Raw genomic sequence first — 6927 nt, 5'->3', positions numbered from 1 at the left:
GAATCTGTAGCTCAAAAGACCAGCTTTATATACACTTGGTTATAATTTAATACTATACTCAGTGGCGGCACTAGGGTTGGTGTAACCGAGTGCAGTAACTATTGGTGTCACCCCACATGATAAATAAAAAACACATACATAGGCCACAACATGAAAAAAACCCAAAACACATTAGCCCCCATGTGAAAATAAAACACATTGCGCTTTGCAGAGAAGAAAACACTCATAGACCCCCACATGAGAAAAAAACACACACATGAGCACCCACATAAAAGTAATAAAACACCTTTTTTTAATGCAAATCCTATGTGTTTTATTACTTTTATGTGGGTGCTCATGTGTGTGTTTTTTTCTCATGTGGGGGTCTATGAGTGTTTTCTTCTCTGCAAAGCGCAATGTGTTTTATTTTCACATGGGGGCTAATGTGTTTTGTTTTTTTTCATGTGAAGCCTACATACAATAGGCCACCACATGAAAATAATTAAACACACACATAGGCCGCCACATGAAAATAATTAAACACACACATAGGCCGCCACATGAAAATGTATGTAGTGTTATAGTGCCCCTATGCAGCAGGATCACCCTGGGTGCTAAGCTACAATTATACCCTAAGATACGTATTCAGGGAGAGGCCAGTGGGTGACAGGGAGAGAGAGACAGCCAGTGGGTGATAGGGAGAGGGAAACAGCCAGTGTGTGACAGGGAGAGGGTGACAGCACTGGGTGACAGGTAGTGGGCGACAGCACTAGGTGACAGGGAGAGGGTGATGATGGAGAGGATGACAGCACTGGGTGACAGGGAGAGGGTGACGACAGGGAGAAGCTGACAGCAGTGGGTAGCAGAGACAGGGTGACGATAGGGAGAGGGTGACAGCACTGGGTGACAGGGAGAGGGTGACAGCAGTGGGTGACAGGGAGAGGGTGACAGCAGTGGGTGACAGGGAGAGGGTGACAGCAGTGGGTTACAGGGAAAGGCTGACAGCAGTGGGTGACTGGGACACGGTGACAACAGGGAGAAAGTGACAGCCAGTGCATGACAAATACAGTGTTTTAAAATTTTCTTACCTGTGCACACTGCAGGGCGTGGATGACTCCTCCTTGGACTTAACGTCGGGGATGGTCATGAGATCGTGACATCAGATCCCCGGCGTCCAAGCACAGCTTCAGAGAGAGGCAGCTGGGGTTTGAACGTGGAAAGGGGAGAAGATGAGAAGAGAGGAGATCGTGCCCCTCCTCCCCCTCCAGCCGGGCACAGACTCTTGTGCTCCTGTGCTGTGTCAAACTAAGTGGAGGAGCTGAGAAGAAAGAGGGCACAACTCCCCCTCCGGCCATGCTCGGCCCCGGACTGTAATTGCCAGGTGAGGTCAGGGGTGTTCAGGCAGCGCGGCACTGGCGGCTGGCTGTGTAGTGTGCATCGGCATACAATGAGTCAGTGTGACTGATTGTAATGCCGGCGGCTGTGGGGGACAGCACAGCGGCGGGACTCGGTAGATGACGGTGCCCTTATAGCTTGGCACCGTATGCAGCTGCGTACCTGGCGTAACGGGCCAGCCGGCCCTGAGTGCAACCTAAGTGCCACTGCCAGCATATTTTATATTAGTAACAAACACATAGGACACCTCACTATTATATATTGCAGAGGTCTCCCAATACAATATGTAATTATTTAGGCGATGGAATGACATATAGTGTAAAGCTGGCCACACACTAGACCAACTTACATCCAACCAGCCAACTTGTTGTTGATTGGTTGGAATGAAAATCTGGTAAGGAATGGGAGTAACTGACAATCAGCAATTTGCTCCCAAACTCCGGAAAATGGACAAAAACTGTTGTTTGAACAAATTGTTTAGATCAAACATTTAACAAACTTGTCTGACGTCCATTTTCATCTGTTTTCTGGCATTTAGGAGCAAATTGCTGATCATCAGTTACTCCCAAACATTACCAGATTTTCATTCCAACCAATCAACAAGTTGGCTGGTTGGACAGATAATCTTTAGATGTGTGGCCAGCTTAAGTGTCTTATGTTTTTATTATTTGTGCAGGTTGTACTTGCACATGTGCATGTCACCTAAATAATTACTACATTTGCCCCCTACATAAATGTCAATGTACATGATAGATAAGTAACAAACACATGGGATAGCTGCAATATATATAATCCCATCCCATAAATAGCTATCACATATAGGACTGCATCTAAAAACTGCAATTCTCCCATAGAGAATCTGGAGGGGGGGTCATGGTGTTTAAGGGTCTACACCTCAAAAGTTATTAGATGTACTGAGCTGAAATTTGTCATGGGCAGGTAGAACTGCCGCTCGGTGCTGCATGCCAAATTTCAGGGCATAAACATAAAAAAATAGGATTTGGGAGTAATCTAAAGTTCCAACTGTCAGTTTTTTCTCAATTAGGACCCCTTTTCTGCTGTTCTCTATGGGGTTCTTTTGGGAAGGCAAAACTCAGGGTAGGGGGCAAATTTAGACTTGGGGTAAATTTACTAAAGTGAGAGTTTTTAGAAGAGAGTTTTAAAAGTGATGTTGCCCATAGCAACCAATTAGATTCTACTTAATATTTAACCTGCACCTTCTAGAAGATAATAGCTAGAATCTGATTGGTTGCAATGGGCAACATCACTTTTAAAACTCTCATCTAAAAACTCTCACTTCAGTAAATTTACACCTTGGGGTTTGTTTTATTAGGTAACTATTGTTCCAGGGTACGTGCTTTTGGGGTTCAGGTAAATTAGAAAGTTACAGTTTTTAAACTATTACCTCAAGAATGTGCCATTGGATAGATAGGAAATGTCAACTTATTGCGCAGCCTCAGTAGGAGCCTCCAGCAGGTGTACTCACTGTGGCTTCACTTGGGTGCCCAAAGATGGGCGTTGTTTGCGGGCTTTAGCGGTGGTGGGCTCGGTGGAAGGAAGTGGGCGTTAGCTGCATTGGGACACGGGGAAAATGAGCGGGGGGGTAGCGGGCGTCAGGTGCGGTCGGGACCCGGGAATGGTAGCGGGCCTTAGCGGCGGCGGTGCAGGCGGCAGTGGTGCAGGCAGCGGTGGTGCAAGTGTTAGGACCCGAGGGAGGTAGCAGATCTGAAAGATCTGTGATACCTGCTTCTGTGTTTAAAAAAAAAATGGCATGGCCGCGTCCCTCACAAAAAAACAGCACCGGGCTTTGGAGACCCAGTACTGGTTGTGCTAAATACAGGGGACAAACGATGTAGGGGTCCCCCGTATTCAGCACAACCAGCACTGGGCTCTGGGTTGGTCCTGGTTCTGGAAATACAGGGAAATACAGGGGGGAAAAATGCATATGATCCCCCTGTATTTACCAGACCAGCACCCGACCATTATAGCAGGGGGGTGATGCCACAGCAAGGGGAGCAATCTCACCGGGCCCCCCAGCCGAAGCATCACCCCTGACTGCTAGTCAGCTCAGAACGAGAAGCTGGGGACCCTCCCCCAATAAAGGGGTTCCCTTCTCCAGGGCTTCCCAGGCTGATAGCCCAGGGGCTATCCCCGGCACCCCTGGCCAGTGGGTGCCGGGTTGATTATGAAAAGTGTGGTGCAAAGAAAGAATTAAAATATTATCTTTTGCTGTGGAACTACAGTTCCCAGCAAGCCTCCCCCGCATGCTGGTACTTGGAGAACCACAAGTATCAGCATGCGGGGCATTACGGGCCTGCTGGTACCTGTAGTTCCACAGCAAAAGCAATATTAAAAAACCACACAACACATACACCGTAGAAAAGTAAAATTTTATTGAAACATACATGTACACACACATGCACACACTATCTCACATACTCACCTAGTATCCCTGTAGCCAATCTGTCCTCTTCTCCGGTAGATTATCCAATGGAGTACCTGTAATAAAAAAATCCATACTCACCTCCTCCTATGCGTGGATCTGTCCTCTTCATTCCAAAGTAGGCAATCCAGGGTCTTGGCAAAAATAACAAACCACAATTTCCTGAGCCCTTGTACATTAGTAGTGTCCTCTAAGGACACTACTATCCGAATGACAGCTCCGCTGTGGGATTTCAGTACAGAAATCCCGGTGCAGAGCGCTCATTGGCTGAGAGAGGCAAGCCTTCCGCCTCTCACCCAATGAGCGGTTCTCACCATTGACTTAAATGGGGAGATCCGAGCATGCCCGTTTCAAAAATGGCGCCTAGCACCATTTTTGAAGTTCAAAGATGGCCTCTGCAAGCCATGATTGGCTCACAGTGGCCATCTTTGAATTTAAAAAATGGCGGTCCGCCCCCTCGGCTGGCTTATATAAAGCCAGCGCGAGGCGCCGTCCAGTCAGTACGTCGGCCGGGTAGCTGGAGAGAAGACCAGCTGAAGCATGAAGATGCCGTGGAAGCCCAGGATGGGCTGCGGCCATGCAAAAGAGTCCTGGGGGAAGCGGCAGCCTTCCAGCTGAAGGTGTGGAAAAAAAATATTAAAACAAACTGTCTCTTTGTTTTATTTAAATCTTTCTTTTGCAGGGGTACTATAGGTACCAGCGGGCCCTTAATAACCCTCCTGCTGGTACCTGTGGTTCTCCAAGTACCAGTTTGCGGTGATGCCTGCTGGGACCTGCAGTACTACTGCAAAAGACAATATTTATATTTTCATATGCACTACACTTTACATAATCAACCTGGCACTCACCGCCCAGGGGTGCTGGGGATAGCCCCAGGCTATCATCCTGGGCCTGGGGTGCCCTGGAGACCCCCCCTTTATTGGGGGCTCTCCAATTACCCATGGATCCCCGGCCTGGGCTGACTAGCAGTCAGGGGTGATGCTTTGGCTGGGGGGCCCGGTGAAAGGGCTCCCCTGGCTGTGGCATCACCCCCCTGCTAGAAAGGGTCTGGTGCTGGTTCTGGTAAATACAAGGGGACCTTACACATTTCCCCCCCTGTATTTCCAGAACCAGAACCAGCTCAGAACCCAGTGCTGGTTGCGCTGAATACGGAGGACATTTGTCCCCCATATTTTGGCAACCAGGACTGGTTCTGAAAACCCTGGTGATGGTTGTGCTCAATACGGGGGACCCCTACGTCGTTTGTCCTCTGTATTTAGCACAACCAGTACTGGGTCTCCAAAGCCCACTGCTGGTTGTCATTTGTGGGGGTGGGGACGCGCCATTTTTTTTTTGCACATGTTTTTTTTTTAAACACAGAAGCATAAATGGGGCTCACTGATTCCATCCATGCTTCTGTGTTTATTTATACATAGATGCATGTATCACAGATCTTTCAGATCCGATATAGAAAAAACAAATAAATAATTTAACCTGGCGCTGATCTAGTTATCAATATGTGCTGATACTGCAGCTCTCTAAATGGACAGTCTACTCAAACTGCCCTCTAAACATGAGAAAGGAATAATATATAAAAAGAAAGCGCTGAATCAGCTGTTGATTAAATGTTTTAATATATCCCTATTAATATGATAAAAATTAAATATGGTATATAACCATATACCAGATATAAGCTGACAATTTATATACAAATTATTCAAACATACATCACACACAAATGGGCCCACACCACATAAATGTTAAAATAAGAGAGATATTAATCTGACCTATATTGCATGTAAAATAATCTAGCATATAGACCATGAGATTCATTCAATAGAGAGACCTCCGCTTTATATAATTATAAGAATATAGCTGTAACAGTCAAACATTGGAATCCAAGTTGATATACAGCATGCAGCTTCAAAAGTATGCACTTTTTTGTAATAATACAGATACAACTGTATCAATCAAGCATTTAGAATCCAAATTGATACCCAACATGTAACTTTGCCAGCAAGATCTATTTCTGAGCAGTGTGCTATTTTAATATTCCCAAAAATCCCGATTCAGGTATATTCCTTAAATGTAGAAACGAAACATCATATTGAGCAGTTTGTTTGTTCCGTTAGACGATAGTATCCCCTACTGTTAAAGGTACATATAGTTCACACTCCTTCAGAGGCTTTAGCTTTGTTAAAGTTATAAGGTTCCTCCCAGCAAATAATGCAATTTGAATCATAAGTCCAACATGGCCATGTAAAAATAAAAATGTATAACATAAAAATATGCAGATAATATATTATTTTTACCAGGATATATGTTTGCCGCGTCTGAAGATCTTCAGATCGGACAGCTTACTGCCGCTACACACCTCATTGATTGTGCTTTCGCACCTGTGTATTATCCGGGTGGTCTCTGCTGTATTCCCACGGAATCCTCCGGGTATTGTGCTTCCTGCGGCTTCCTCGGTAAGAATAATTAGTCTCTGCGGGTACCCTAACAGATTGCACTCGGCATGCAACGAGTACAGATCCTTATTGCCGGCGTCTCTGGAAAATATAAAACGCGTTTCTCCGCCTATTTTTTCAGCGGCTTCCTCAGTCAGTGTATTATCTTAATACCTGGGACACTCCTTTTATCCCGGTCTTTTGGAGATATGCGCATGCGCCTCCTCTTTGTTATTCAAGGTTCGTTTATATTTCACCTGTGTAGCACAGAACGGGATACATAGAAACTGTCTATGTCTTTTGCATCACAGACCAGCCCCTCATTATATTTAGATGTAATGAATACTAACTTTTTATTTAATTTATATTTTGTTTATCAAAAAGTTTATTTATTAAACCAATGGCTATTAGATCATATCTCTTATCCAAAGAACTCTCGACTTCAATTATTTCCATCTTAGACTCATATATGATGGAACCATTTACATTTATTATATTTTACACAAACCCTATACATTATATAACACATACTAGTATACAGTACAACTATTTGTAACCAGCGTATTATAATTCAGGTATAAATATATGTGTACATAATATACCTTCAGTAAAAATACATATAAAATATACTCAGACCTAACTTATACATTATAAACCTCATATAATCAATATATAGTTAGA

Source organism: Taudactylus pleione, unplaced genomic scaffold (assembly GCF_031769625.1).
Source record: "Taudactylus pleione unplaced genomic scaffold, aTauple2 ptg000814l, whole genome shotgun sequence".
NCBI lineage: Eukaryota > Metazoa > Chordata > Amphibia > Anura > Myobatrachidae > Taudactylus > Taudactylus pleione.
This window is presented reverse-complemented; position numbering follows the sequence as displayed.